The sequence below is a fragment of the Podarcis gaigeae genome, assembly GCF_964106915.1.
Source record: "Podarcis gaigeae genome assembly, chromosome: 15".
Classification (NCBI taxonomy): Eukaryota; Metazoa; Chordata; class Lepidosauria; order Squamata; family Lacertidae; genus Podarcis; species Podarcis gaigeae.
The window spans coordinates 37,863,024-37,878,252 of NC_139692.1; the positions used below are offsets into that span (position 1 = coordinate 37,863,024).

General features: G+C 45.1%; 1 protein-coding gene and 1 long non-coding RNA gene across 46 annotated transcripts in view; one reads left to right on the plus strand and one right to left on the minus strand.

Moving 5' to 3' along the window:
• Positions 1-15,229, minus strand: part of LOC310832750 — a 404,622-nt gene that overhangs the window by 296,195 nt on the left and 93,198 nt on the right. The window lies entirely within an intron of this gene.
• MSI2 (musashi RNA binding protein 2) overlaps positions 1-15,229 on the plus strand; it is a 450,658-nt gene that overhangs the window by 151,431 nt on the left and 283,998 nt on the right. The window lies entirely within an intron of this gene.

Consider the following 15,229-nt stretch of genomic DNA (forward strand, 5'->3'; position numbering starts at 1 on the left):
TTTAAAGTCTTTAGTGAATAAATATATATAAAAAATAAAAAGCTAGAAGTAGTTCCGGAAAGAAATTGGATCGCCTTGAAGCTATTCCCATTTTCTTGGGAGTAAACCTAATTGAACTCAGCGGGATTACTTCTGAGCAGAGGATTGCAGTGTGAATGGGGAGCAGGAGAGAGGTTTATTAAAGCTATGTGTGGTGTAGAGAGAGAAGCTCTCCCCACCTTCCATCTGTCTAATGATGCCAGAGCTCATCCGGATGAAGATTCGGGGCAGACGAGAGAAGCTGTTTATTGACACAGTGAACAGGGCTGGATTAACCATTATTCTAAAATGGCTGTAGCCCGAGGCCCTAAGCTCTCCAGCTCAGCCAGAAATTCCTTGGGTGAACTTAAGCCAGTCACACTCTCTTAGCTTTACTTACTGTTGGGAGGATAAGGGGGAAGCAGAATGAGTCCACCTTGAGTCATTTGGAGGATTGACATTCAGCCAAAGCCAGGAAAACAAGAAAGAAGTTTGGTGATTTTGCATTTTGTTTGACTTCATGATTCTTCTTCTTGCAATATACGATACATGGGATTTAGGTCATTCCCGCCTGTTGGCTTTCAGACCTCACACCTTTAATCTAGGCCTAAAAGTGTGTGGTTTAATTGACTGGAATTTGCTGTTAAATTATGCAGGGTCAAACCCACAAAACACATTTAAAATCCTTTACATGAACAGTGAGGGTGTGGCCACGGTGCTGGCAGGGACTGGCGGGAGTTGTAGTCCCAGACATTTGGAGGACACCAGGTTGTCAGAGGTGGGCTTAGATTGCATTAAAATGGGGCAAATTCATCGAGGAGGAGGAGAGAGATCTGTCGGTGGGTAGCAGCTATGGTAGCTAAATGGAGTGTCTCTCTCTCTCTCTCTCTCTCTCTCTCTCTCTCTCTCTGAAATTCAGTTTTATTTTCATTTGTACCCCACATTTTTCTTCCCAAGGAGCTCAAGGCTGAAGTGATTCTCCTCATTTCATCTCCACATCAACGCTGTGAGGTATGTTAGGCTGAGAGGGAGAGTGCCTGGCCCAAGGTCACCCAGGAAGCTTCATCCCAGAATAGGGATGTAAACCCTGGTCTCCCAGGGCCTAGTCCAATACTCTTACCTACTACATCTTAGTGGTTTACAGTAGCTGAGGCAGGGGGCATTGCCAGTGTGGTGTAGTGGTTAAGAGCGGTGGACTCGTAATCTGGTGAACTGGGTTTGCTTCCCCGCTCCTCCACATGCAGCTCCTTGGTGACCTTGGGCTAGTCACACTTCTCTGAAGTCTCTCAGCCCCACTCACCTCACAGAGTGTTTGTTGTGGGGGAGGAAGGGAAAGGAGAATGTTAGCCGCTTTGAGACTCCTTAGGATAGTGATAAAGCGGGATATCAAATCCAAACTCTTCTCTTCTTCTTCTTCTGCTATATCCTTAGGAAAACAGGAAGTTGCCTTATAGTGAATCAGACCATTGGTCCATCTAGCTTAATACTGTCTATACTGACTGGCAGCTGCCCTCTTAAGGTTTCAGAGCAGGGGACTGGAGATACCACTGAGGACTGAACTGGGTACGTTCTGCAAGCAAAGCAGATACACTTACTTGAGCTATAGTCCTGCCTCTTAGTCTTGAAGCACCTGAGTGGGTGAACATTTGGGAAGCTGGCTGCTGGACTAGATAGGACTTTTTTGTGATCCAGCAGGGATCTTACCAGAGCAGCCGAGCCAACAGAACTGAGAGAGGCTGTGGCAGTTCTTAAATCTCAGGCCTACCCGTGCCTATGCAGAAAAAATGTGCAAAAAACATTTTGGGGGAAGTGGCTGATAATTATTCTTTCTTTCCTCTGTTCCATTATCCCCTCTTGCTGCTGCTGTCCTTGGGTTTATCTTCTGGGAGAGTTCTTATTAGAAGCTCTCTCCCGTTAACTGGGGAAGAATGAAAACAAATGCATGTTGGCTCTTTATTCTCTGAAAATCAAAGTGCCAAGATTCTTTTGAACTGCTCAGATGAAAGGCGCTATGGAAATGCAAAATACCATTTAGTATGTTTATCGGCAGCCATAGGGGGGCGTTCATGCTGAAGGTTGGGCTTCATGCTTTCATAAGTATCTGCAATTCGGATATAGGATTAGACAAATCCATGGAGGCTATCAGTGGCAACTAGTCATGATGGCTATGCTTTGCCTACATAGCTGCAAGGCAGTAATGCTTCTGAATATCCGTTGCTGGAAACGGTAGGAGACGTGAGTGCTGTTGCACTTGGGTCCTGCATGTAAACTTCCCATTTGAGGCATCCAGTTGGCTACTATGACAACAGGATGCTGGACCAGATGGGCCATTGGCCTGATCCAGACAGGCTCTTATGTTCTTATAGTGTCCTGAATTGACCTGACCAGTCCCAGTGCAAATACTGAGTCCATGCAAGTCTGTTATTTAAATTATGTGGGTGCCAGGGCTCTGACAAGTGTGTGGCAGAGGTAAGGGGGCCAGAGACTGACCCAGCGATTTAAGGGGTTTGGTGCCACCCATGTGGCAGGAGCCGGGGGGGAGAGGGGAGAGGAAGGGTTGGAGCGTTAGGATGGAGGTGGGGGCTCAGGACATGTTGGAAGTGGAGGAAGACGCTGTTCAGGCAAGGAGAAAGCCAGTCAAATCCACGCCATCCCCACTGTCTCCTGGAGCCAGGAGGGGATTGAAGAGGAAAGATCAGCAACAACTTCATGCAAGAGAAGTCTCAGGTAATGTGAGCACACTCTGGAATATGAGGGTACATAAGCCTAGGAGCGGGGCATGGTCCCACTGCTGCTTCCACCGCTCCATAGGGCATGAACATGGAAAAGTTAAGGTCAGCTAAGTGGGCGCTAAAGGCCTGTGTCCCTCCAGAGCACCTTAGGAGCTGCTGTAAGTGCATGCATTTGTCAACAAAGAATTTATCACCAGCCAGTTGCCTTACTTGGCTAGGTGGGTGCAGGATAACAGAAAGCCTAGGTGAGCGAGAACACTTTCCCCTAAATCATGCAAGGCAGAATTTGCAAGGGATGCTGCCTTCCATCATCTAGGTTCTAAGCTATGGCTAGTACAAGACATGGGTTGGTGTGATGTTTGTCTTAACCCATTGCCTTGGCCCAAAGGTGGAGAACCTCTGGCACTACAGATGTTGATGGACTCCCAACTCCCATCAACCCAGGCAGCATAAAAGGGCTGAAACACAGCAATGATTTCTGCACAACCACACATTCGCCCCGGCCCTGGCATTGAGAGAATGATGACTCCTCTAAGTCCATCTGCTGAGTTCAGGGTAGAAGTGTAATTTGAACCAGGCGCAAGGGTCAATGCAGCTCAGCCTTTTAGCTGCTCTGCAGCACTGTGCTCTCTGTTGCAGTTGGAGTGGAGAAAACTGGTATGTAGTTTTTAACAACTGCCAAAGCAGACAAAAGACCAAATGTTACCTTGTGTACACAGCTGCCGCAGTAACTCTTTATATACATATTCTCTTAAACGAAATGTTGCCTTGGGAGGTTCCTCCTCCTTATATCTCTTAATATGTTTTCATCTTCTCTTAATGAGCAGTATGGCTCTTAATTTTATTTTAGCTTTTTTAGGGCAATATTTGGCATGGTTTCTTAAGTTTGTTGAATACCCCATTTGAGCAGCGACATACTGAGCACCAAAACATTAACTATGGAACACTGAGGGCTTGCAACTTGACTAAAAAACAAAATAAAACCTGTCTGAGATGTGTTTTTCCCACCCTCTTAGCAAACATACAAGATGCCGACCACTTTACTGAATATTATTAAGCAATCTGAGAGCTTTAATTTTTTTTTTTTTATCAAGGGAATCTTTCAACAAATATTTTCAGCAAATAAATAAACACCATGTTGTATTTGTATGCATCCTTGAGCATTTTAATGCTCTAAATTGGCCTTTGACAACCTGGTACATTCCAGTTGTTTCGGATGACAGCTAGAGTTCAGAAACATCTAGAGGACACCAGGTTGGAGAATACTTTCCTAAATAAATAAAAGTCAGGCACAATATTAAATACCTTTTCTTTAAAGGGTATGGGTTTGCCGTTTGATTGTTTGTTTTTTAAATGCTAGAATCACATCTTGGGATTTTTTCCAGATTTTCTTAGTCTTACCTTTTCCCCCCTCCTCCCCCTTTCCCCTGTACAGATGAGCCCTGAAAAGCGTCTTTATTCAGTTTGACTGTTGCTATTATGTGGCTAGGCATTCAATAATAGTTGTGATTTATGATATGTGTGTGGCCTTTGTTGTTCTTTCTTCTGCCATCTATCAGAGAGGGAGAAGCCTGGCTTGATAATTCTTGGCAAATAGCTTTTTCAGTTTAGAATGTCAGCTGTCACGCTGTCAGGAGAGGTTATTTCTCGTGTGTGTGTGTGTGTGTGTGTGTGTGTATATATATATATATATATATATATATATATATGGCAGCGATCCTGTTTCTTTACTGTGGCTGGTTGATAAGGAGTACTTGCTGCACTTCCTGGAAAAGTGTGTTGTACGGTAACCCCGCTTGGAGGATGTGCTTTTAAAGCTCAACTGGAATTGTGCTTCCAGTGGTGTAATATCACTCTATTCAGATAGGATAGAGCCCTTGTTCACGAAGGCCACATTGGCACTACACATTTAAATACCTCTTCTACCACTTGTAAGAGTCATGCTGTCCCTGCCCCAGCAAAGGATCCTGGGAAGTGTATTTTGTTAAGGGTGCTGAGAGATGTTAGATGTTAGAGAACCTTTCAACAACAACAACAACAACAACAACAACTTGTTGCTGGTAACCCCAGCCACTCTGGGCAGTTTCTAACATGAAGAGACAAAACAAAACATCAAACCTTAGCAGGGCTGCTTTCAGATATATACAGAAAGTTGTATAATTGTTTAACTCTTTGACATCTGATCAGAGGGCATTCCACAGGGTGGGTACCACTACCAAGAAGGCCCTCTGCCTGGTTCCCTGTAACTTCACTTCTCACAATGATGGAATCTCCAGAAGGCCCTTGGAACTTGGACCTCACTATCCAGGTTGAATGACGTGGGCTGAAATGCACCTATACAAATACTGAAATAGTTATGGATGAATGCAATTAATATTGTATGCCAACATTTTAAAAATAAAATATTTAATGAAATGCTCCTTCAGTTATACCATTTCCCAGGATTCCTTGGATGGGGGAGAGAATCCATGACATAATAGGCTGGAACTCTTCTATTCTGATATCTACTGACCTGTGTTCAGAGAATTTGTGATGCAATCCCCCCTACATCCAGTCTGAAGTGGGACAGTCCAGGACAGGTTTTCCACTGGATCAGCTCCTAAGGCAAAACCTTACCTTTCCTGCTGTTTTTCTTTTCCAGCCAACCCTGCTCCCATCATTGGCTTAGGTATCTCTCCCCGCCCCCCCCCCCCAGTCCACGTTTTCTCTTGGTTTGAAAAAAGCAAAACAAATCTCCCAAACATTGCCCTGCTGTTTTGCAAAGTATGTGCTTATTAGATAAACTCTGGGTACAATAAAAAGCTGCTTTCATATTTTTTTTGGAAGCCTGAGAGCCTAATTGAAGACAGACCATTAGTCCCAAATGAGACTAAGAGTATTGGCAGGAGAGGAGAGCAAATATGCTAAAGGTTGGTGTGGCCTGTCCCTCCCTTCTGCTTCTCCCCTCCTTATTAGCTATTTGTGGTAACGTATCAAAAACTCATTTGGATGTGGCATGCATTTCTGACATGCACTTGTGCTCTGCATGCTAAATGATTAGTTCTGCTGCAGACGGGGAAGGCATCATCCTTCGGTTATTCCCCTGGGTCTATATAAGGCCACATCCGCACTATCCATTTAAAGCACTGTGATACCACTTCAAACAGTCACGGCTCCCCCTCCCCCAGAATCCTGGAAACTGTAGTTTCATTAAGGGTTCTGAGAGTTGTTAAGATACCCCCTATTTCCCTCACAGAGCTACAATTCCCAGAGCAAGCTAACAATCAATCCCTCTTCCCAGGGAACTCTTGAGAATTGTATTTCCATGAAGGGAATAGAGGGGGATCTCCTAACAACTTTCAGCACCCTTAATGAAACTGTAGTTCCCTGGATTCTTTGGGGGAAGCAACAACTGTTACAATGGCATAAGAGCTTTAAATATGGACTCTGCAAATATGGACTCTGTTTCCTGACGCTGCCTATCTCTGAACCACTTCATCTTCCATCTTTTCTTGATCTCTCTCATTGCTCAGCCACTACCCTTTCTGGCCAGTTGCCTTTTCCAGGGCCCTCCCTCCTCTTTCCCATTATTTATTAGGATCTGAGCAACTCAGCCACAGCCTGTGGCAGCTTCCTACGTTTCATTTTGAGAACTGGACCATATTGACACCATATATTTAAAGCACTTTGATCCTACTTCAACCGTCATGGCTTCCCCCAAGGAGTCCTGGGATCTGTAGTTTGTTAAGGGTGCTGAGAATTGTTAGGAGGACCTCACCCCCAGCTATGATTCCCAGAGTTTCCGAGGAAGAGGGATGGACATGTCAAATCAACATGTGAGAAGAAAACAAATCTTCCATGCCCCAAACTTTTGTATGGCTTTGATAATGTGGATGAATTGAGTTTTGTGGCCCTGTAGATACATAGGCAGCTAGACAATTGGTCCAGCTAGCTCAGTATTTCCTACACTGGCTGGCAGAGACTCTCCAACTTTCCATACAGGGGACATTCTCAACCCTAGTTGGAGATTCTGAGAATTGAGGCCTGGAGCTTCTCCGTGCAAAGTTGGAGACGCTTTATCAGTGAGCTATGGCCCTTCCCTTAGGAACATAGGTAGCTGCTGCCTTGTACCAAGTCAAGACCACTGGTGTATCTGGTTCTGTATTATTGACACTGGCTAGCAGAGGCTCTCCAACATTTCAGGTAAGCATCTTTCCTTTGTCCTACCTGGAGATTTTGGGGATTGACCCCGGGACCTTCTGCATGCAAAGGCAGGTGTTCTACCGCTGAGCTCCCGCTCTCCCCAGCTGTGACTGTGCTACTGACATCCTTAAAGTACGCTGTGATTTCAGGCGAAAGACTGAAGTGACACCACTCAGCAGCTCCTGGAGCGCTGCAGGTTTAATAGCTCTGGGTACGGGAGAGTGGTGACGAGACCCGGCAGCGCGACAGCAATTGACTTTTAATCCACTCCTCCGTACCAGCTTTCCTTTCCGATTCCTCTCGGGTTCAGCAGGATGCCAGCACGTGTTAGATTAGACAGAGACATGGTGCAGAAGCCTCTTCTGTTGCCATGTGACTTGGAAGCTTTTGAATGCCGACTCGAGGCGGGCAGGTAAGCAGGCCCACAATCTTCTGAGAGGCTGCATTTCGCTGAGAAGGTCCACTTGGTTTGCGAGGAGGGCAAATAGGTTGTATAGCCTTTGAATGGGGAGAGAGCCTTTTTTTGCTATAAAGTGCAAGGCTGGGAAGATTACGCTGTTGTGGTGTAGTGGTTAAGAGTGCCGGCTCCACCATGAAGCTCAGTGAGTGTCCTTGGGCTCTTGGAGAAGAGCCACGTAGAATAATATAGTTGTAGAGTTGGAAGGGACACCAATGGTCATCTAGTCCAACTCCCTGCAATGGGATGCGGGTGATGCTGTGGTCTAAACCACTGAGCCTCTTGGGCTTGCCGATCGAAAGGTTGGCGGTTCGAATCCACATGATGGAGTGAGCTCCCGTTGCTCTGTCCCAGCTCCTGCCAACCTAGCAGTTTGAAAGCATACCAGTGCAAGTAGATAAATAGGTACATCTGTGGCAGGAAGGTAAATGGTCTTTCTGTGCACTCTGGCTTCTGTCCCATTGCACCAGAAGTGGTTTAGTCGTGCTGGACTCATGACCTGGAAAGCTGTCTGTGGACAAACGCCGGCTCCCTCAGCCTGAAAGTGAGATCAGCGCCGCAACCCCATAGTCGCCTTTGACTGGACTTAACCATCCAGGACTCCTTTACCTTTTTACCTATTGCAAGAATCTAAACTAAAGCATCCATGCTGCCTTGAACTTTTTGGTGGAAAGGTGGGCCTGAAATGTGATAGAAGAGAAATCAATCAATCAATCAATCAATTTCAGTCCAAGGGCTTCGTTACCTCTTGAGCCACCTTCCAGGGGCAGCAGGTCAGCAGTAAGGAGGGCCAGAAGTGAAAGTGAGCAGAGCAAGAAATGTACCCCTAACTTTGTACAACAGGCTACATTCCAAACATGGCCAGAGGTTTGGAAGCAAGGCCGCTGCTGCAGTAGTTTGTCCTTCGTTCAATAGGGGCACATAGATAGATAGATAGATAGATAGATAGATAGATAGATAGATAGATTCTTTATTGTCATTACACAAGTGCAACATTGCACAAGTGCAACGAAATTGGATGCCATCCCTTAAAAACAACAAAAGCAACACAACAACAACAACCAAACAAACCACATTCCAGCCACACCCACACCCACACCCATCAAACTCCCAGGTCACACTATCGAGTTACTGCATTTAAGAAGGCCACAGCTCTTGGATAGAAACTATTTTTCAGTCTATTTGTCCTTGACTTGATGTTTCTGTATCTCCTGCCAGAAGGCAGTAGCAAACACATCTATAAAACATCTATAAACATCTATAAACACATCGTGGCAAACACATCTATAAAAATAAAACATATTTAGGACATATTTGGAAACTTAAAAAAAAAATCTAAAACAAATTCAAAGCTAGATATAACCAAACCATACGTCTGAATGGGTCTGTTGAAACAGAAAACTTTTTCAGCCGGTAATGGTACCTAATGTTCCAGTGTTCCAAAGTGCAGGTGCTGCTACATTAAAGGAACAACCTGTACCGAATGGACATTGCACGGCACTTGTAGAAGGGCACAATCAGCAGACTGAAGTGACTAAATTGGCCTGTATGGAGTAAGGTGATCCCTCAAGTAAATTGGTTGACTCTGCCAAGGTGCTGGAGTCCCTGCAACAGATGAAGGATGTTCTTGTGTGCTGGCCTTTGGCCTATCAGGTGCTCGAGGAAAACTAAACCAACATAGCATGATTCCCCTGTAGTGGCCTTTCCTCTTCCCTATCAGCCACAGTGGGGGTGGTCAATTCTGCTGCATCCCTGTGCCACGTGGGATTGGGTTGTTCAGGCAGACCTGCATTGCCCACCTGAAGGGGAAGCCGCAGTCTGTGTCTCTGTGGGTGACTCACTGCTATGGACCTTACTTCATCCAGACAGGAATTATGCCCAGGGCAGTGATGATTCACACACAAATCCAGAAGGAGGAGGGGCTTGTCTGGGCAAATATTTCCCTTATACAACCTAATAATAAAACTTTTAAGGTGCAAGGCTGTAGCAGGGTTCCAATTTTAATTTGGAATTACAGTGGGACCTCGGGTTACATACGCTTCGGGTTACATACGCTTCAGGTTACAGACTCCGCTAACCCAGAAATATTACCTTGGGTTAAGAACTTTGCTTCAGGATGAGAACAGAAATCGTGCTCCGGCAGCAGCAGGAGGCCCCATTAGCTAAAGTGGTGCTTCAGGTTAAGAACAGTTTCAGGTTAAGAACGTACCTCCAGAACGAATTAAGTACTTAGCCCGAGGTACCACTGTAGTGTGTATTTTTCACATGGGGAAAATCCAGACCCCAGTATGTGAAGCTTGTTTAGAGCTTCATATCTGTCAGATGTTGCTAATTTTCTTTCATCCCGAAGATGGGGATGAATTTTACATCCAAATAAATGAATCCAGGATCCTAACAACAAAGGGAGCCAGTGTGGTGCCCTCCAGGAGTTGTTGGGCTCCAGTTCCCATGAACTCTAGCCAGTATGGCCAGTTGGTAGGGATGATGGGATTTGGAGTCCAACAACATCTGCAGAGCACCACCTGGGCTTCCTTAACCTATGATAATAAATACAGGATTATTTTCACCAACCAGCTTCAAACTGCTTTATGATCTTTTGTGGTCAGTCCCCAGCATTTCAAGGCTAATGAGCTGGTTCAGAAGTAGATACAAATGTAGTTTAGCTAAACAAACCATAGCTTATTGTTATGCCAAAACTGTCCTGTTGTGCATTAGAACATCCATTCAGTGGTATTTTACTTAGCTGAAATCCAGCTTTTGCTGTGCAGAATATTAATGATCAGTGTGAGATTTATTTTTTACGTTTTCAAATTTGACAAATATCATTCCAGTGCTGACATTTTTTAATGCCGCAACAATGAAACTGGATTCTACCAATGAGCTCAAAGAAATAATAAAGATTCCTTGGTTTGTGACAGTCTCTTTAAACCTTAAAAAAGGGTGGGAGGAATCGTCTAATACGAGCATATAAACAGAAGACTTGGACCTTTCTTTTTTTACTGTGTGCTGTTACCAAGCACTTCAGTTTACAATGCTAACAACTTTTAAAATCAATTCTACCTGGAGATAACTGATTTATTAGATGACTACTCTTCTGCAGGCAAAGTAATCGCAATTAACAAACAAAGCGGTGTGCAGCAGCTATCGTACTGAGCAATAAATCTTCCAGCATTGGGAGACTCCTTTAATAGGCTTTGAAAGGAAAGCTGAGCGTGCAAGCTGATGTGTGCCTCAAAGAGAGAGCTGTTCAAATGTAATGGGGAAACTTGGTCTCGCATGCCCTCCGCTCTGTTCTTACTTTCTTTCGTTCCTGGGAAGAGGATATCTGTTGCACACAGCGTTTCCACTGGTGTAACTGTTGTGCTGGATCACAGAGGCCTTTTGTGCAAGCGGACAAGAGAACATTGGATTCAGTCTTGTGGTTTGTTTAGGGGCAGCCAGTCTGGTACCATAGCTCAGTGGTAGAGCATTTGCTTTGCGTGCAGAAGGTCCCAGGTTCAATCCCCAGCAGCTCCAGGTAGGACTGGGAGAAACCTCCGCCTGGAATCCTGGAGAGCCTCTGCCGGCCAGTGTAGGCAATACTGCACTAGATGGACCAGTGGTTTGATTCAGTACAAGGCAGGTTCTATGTTCCTAGCTATTGGCCACTGTACGCTTTTGAAGTTCATGTTTCTGCAGTCCGTCAGTAGGTGAACCCAAGCCATGCGCCCCTTGAGAAGTAGTGTTTTTTTAAATAAAAAGATGTGTCAGTTTACTTTTCATTTAGTCTTTTGATGGTGCAGGACAGGTGTTGAATTTATTATCTCTGTGTTGGGTTGATTCATTTGTGGCAGGGGTGGTGGTGTATTGTATTCTTCACGCTGCTTTTTACCTTCAGTGTAGGCTGCTTCAAGTTGGAGGACGGGGGTCTCTCGGTTCGCTTGTTGAACAACCCCATAGGTTTTGCTTCCAAGTTCCTTGCTTCCCCCTGGCTTTGTCTGTGCTTCAATAAACTCTTGCTCCAAAGGACCTGTTAGCATGGTTTTCAGCAGTGGGGGATTATTCCTTGCTGGGTTTTGAAAAAATGATCCGAATGGAACTGACGTTGGTATCTGTGCGCCATCTGTGACATTACACATTTACTTAGGTTTCTACAGGACTTGAGGACTGTTTTGATTGGTGGTGCTTTAACTGCCATCACCCCCCTCCTCCCCACTTTCTTGCCACCCTCTTCTCTGGAAGCTGAACTTCCTTGCTGGGAGAATTTATAGGGATGTGTTTCTTAAGTGTGCAGGAAGAAAAATCTGCTACACAGAAACAGCAGTATATATTACTAATCTGATTCAAACGGTTCGAAACAGCATGTGGTACAGTCCTTTGGAGACTGTGCTGCATCGCAATGCAAGTGAGAAGTGGATCGAAAAATTGTAGTGTTGGGAAGGTACCCTGAGAATCATCTAGTCCAACCCCCTGCAGTGCAGGAACATACTTAATAAAAGGTGAAAGATTTCTACGACCTGAAGAGAAACCAGAGTATGAGCTGTGCAGGAATATGCAGCTGCCCCATGTGGGGATTGAACCTGCAACCTTGGTGTTATCAGCACCATTCTCTAACCTACTGCGCCCTTCCCTAACACTCCCTGTATGTAGAAGATAAGCCTCAAATCCTTTTCTGTGTTGCACTTAATTTATACATTCCTCAAACTTTTTTCTTAAAAAACAAAAAAACACACCAACCAACCTTGGAGAAGATGCACACATTCAGTCTTCTCTTGCCTAGAAACATGTTCTGAAGTGGTACTGTCTTGGGAGACTATATCACATTATTTTCCTGAAAGCCTGAACCAGCTCATGGATTCTGTGTTGAAAGAAATCAAAATTAACTGTCTGGTAGTCATTATCACACGGGATGCTCAAAGGCACAGGAGCACCTGCTTTGCTGCTAGACAGGGCTGTTGGCAGGGAGGCTGCTCAGGAGGAAGGATCTACCAAGGAAAAGGGAGAAGACCCAGCTGCAAGCCATCATCCTGCTGCAGGCTATGACCTGGTAGAGATCACTGTGATCTACAAGGAAACCCTAATAACTGTATTGCAGCCTGCAAATGCCCACCTCTCATTGGTGCTAAGAATGGCTTTCTTTGTGGTGGCCCCTAACTTGTGGACTAATCTCCCCTTGGTGATCAGATGGGTGCTGAAGGTTGTGCACTTTTGCTGGCAATGAAAAACAAAGGTCTTCCCTCAATCTTTCCCAGACAGTTAATAGCTGTTCCTGGCCCCTCTGGCTACTATCATTGATGACTTCCACTGTTATATTTTGTTCTGTGTTCTTGTTTTTGTTGCTCTGTAAAGTGCTTTGGTATTTTATTTTTAAAAAACGAGTATTGGAATACAGGTAATATTAATAAATAAGTATGCAAGCCCCCTCAGTCTCCTCTAGACTTTTGCTAGGGTGATGGCTTCCTCCAGACCTCATTAATTTACCTGCTTCAACTGCATTGGTTTCTTTGGCTCCAGCCTCCATGCTCAGGGCTATTGGTGGGCATCAAGTTACTTGAAGGACCATCCTCACCCAGGCAAACCTGCCCATTCTGGGTCCTAGTAGTGGTGATGCTAGACTGTACTTTATAAACCATAGTTTGCTTGTTTGGTGCACACACTTTGGTTTGGCGCCTGCACTACAGTTAGGACAAACCATGGCTTGGCAGTTGTGTCTAAACAAGTCTTTTTAGTAAGGTTGGGTTGTAGCCAGCTAAGTTCTACTCTGAGTAGACACATTTAAATGAATGACCTTGTTCCAGCCATGCCCATTTATTTCCAGGTGTCTCTTCTGAGAATGACTGGTGTTAGATACAACCTGCATGCTCAGGTTATTGAGTATTTAAGCTATTATTGGCTCTGCTTTCCCTATTCAGATCCTGGATATTTCCCATTGCCTCTTGTTTAGGAGTAGAAATGAGCCCGGCTGCTGGCTGGACATGGATGGGAACTTGCAGCATGCCAGCTTGCCCAGCAGTGGTCTGGCTCAGATAGAAAGCCTACATAGTAGTTGGAACCTCTGCTCCTTCCTGGCTGTCAACCGGACCATGACAAAAGCAGGCATTTACACAGACTTTCTCCTCCTCTTGAGTAGTCTTATAAGATTAGTAGCCCAGTGCATCTAGCAAGTTACATTGCCAGCAGCGCCATAGTTCCTGTTTGGCTTTGCTGCAGTTCTGGGATCTGGCTGGGAGCCCAGGCAACTGTCATCAAATCCTCCAGAGTTGCAGCTTTTGAATGCTGGGGCCTGAAGGCTCTGCAGGAATGTTGGGTCCCTTGGGGTCATGGGCAGTGCTTGGGCTCAATAGGAAGGGAAGTGTCCCTACTTCTCTCCCTTCAGGGTCGGTTTCAAGGTCTTCTGGGTATGGCCAGAGCCTGAGAGATCGTCCCAGGCAGTGAAGAGATGCTCTAGCCAAGCCTGTTTATAAGAAATGGTGATAATAACAAAAGTGTGGAGGGAGAAACCTTGCATCTCTGGGCCTTTTCTGAGTGCTTGTCGGGGTCTTTTCAGATGAAAAGCTCTTCTTTGTGGAAAAAACCAATTGGAGTGTTGCGCAGACATTGGTTTCTCTCGGGCGATTAAGGGAAGACTTGCTCATCAGTGGCTGATTGCTGCAAGCATCTGTATTATGTAGATGAAATTAATCAAGGCTAAGGGTTAAAGTTTTTCCATTTGTTCAGGTTTTTTCTTCTTCTTTGAGAAATCATCTGGAGTAGTTTGGCAGGGAGGAAAATTGCTTTGAACGTTGTTATTTCTCTCTCCCCCTCCCCCTTTCCTTCTGAAGTTTTCCAGTCTTAGTAGAACAAGGTCTAGATTCTTAGCAGCGGTGTTGATTGGACAAGGCCATTAGGAGGCTGGTCCTTGCCATTCTGATGATTAGAAGCAGCTGGGTGTTTTAACGTGTCCGGTTGCCACACTGTGCAGGTCGCCAGTGCTTCTGGCGGGGAGGGCTATGAATGTCGAAGAGAGGAATGAACATGGGAACGTATGCTGATCTTATACCACGCCACACTATATTTATCCATCAACTCAGTATTGTCTACTCTAACTGGCAGTTATTCTTTAGCAGGGGTCTTTGGCATCTCATAGAGGAACATAGGAAGGTAGATTATTGATCCATCTATCTCAGTACTGTCTACACTGATTAGCAGCAGCTCTTTAGGGCTGCAGAATATATATCTTTGCATTAGTCCTTGAACCAGAGCAGAATACAACAAAATACCTACATAAAAATTCACAAGTTGCAATTAAAATTCATCCATAAAATGTATGCATAACCCTAGAACAATCAGAACTTACAGAGCAGATAAGTATTACTGTTACAAAAAGGTGACGTCTAGAAATTGTGTCAGTGGTGCATTTTACACTCTCATGTCTTCAAGGCTCCATAGCAATGGAACTCAGGGTTTCATGCAGGATCCTTTTCAACCCCGCCTGGAGCAACTGGGGGTCAAACTTGGGACTTTCTACATGCAAAGCATAAGCTCTGCCACTGAGCTATTGCCAGCACCCTTCTCCTCAAGGAGCTGTGATGATGAATGGTTGGCAGTGGCAAAGTGGGCAAGACAAACATGACTTAGGAAAGCAGGGCCAATTTGGAAGGAGCAGCTTGACAGATGGCAGGAGTCTTGCTCTAGGCAGAGAGAGTGAGTGACATGGGCGAAGATGATGGAAATGGGAGTTTAGGAAAATAAACACACAGGGCCACCAGTAGAGAATCCCATCAGCTGCCTAGAGCAGAACATGGTACAAAGTAGGTACACAGGAGGGGATGCACTTGGGCACAAGGAGTTGAAGAGCTGGAACAGCAGGGGTGGGAGACCT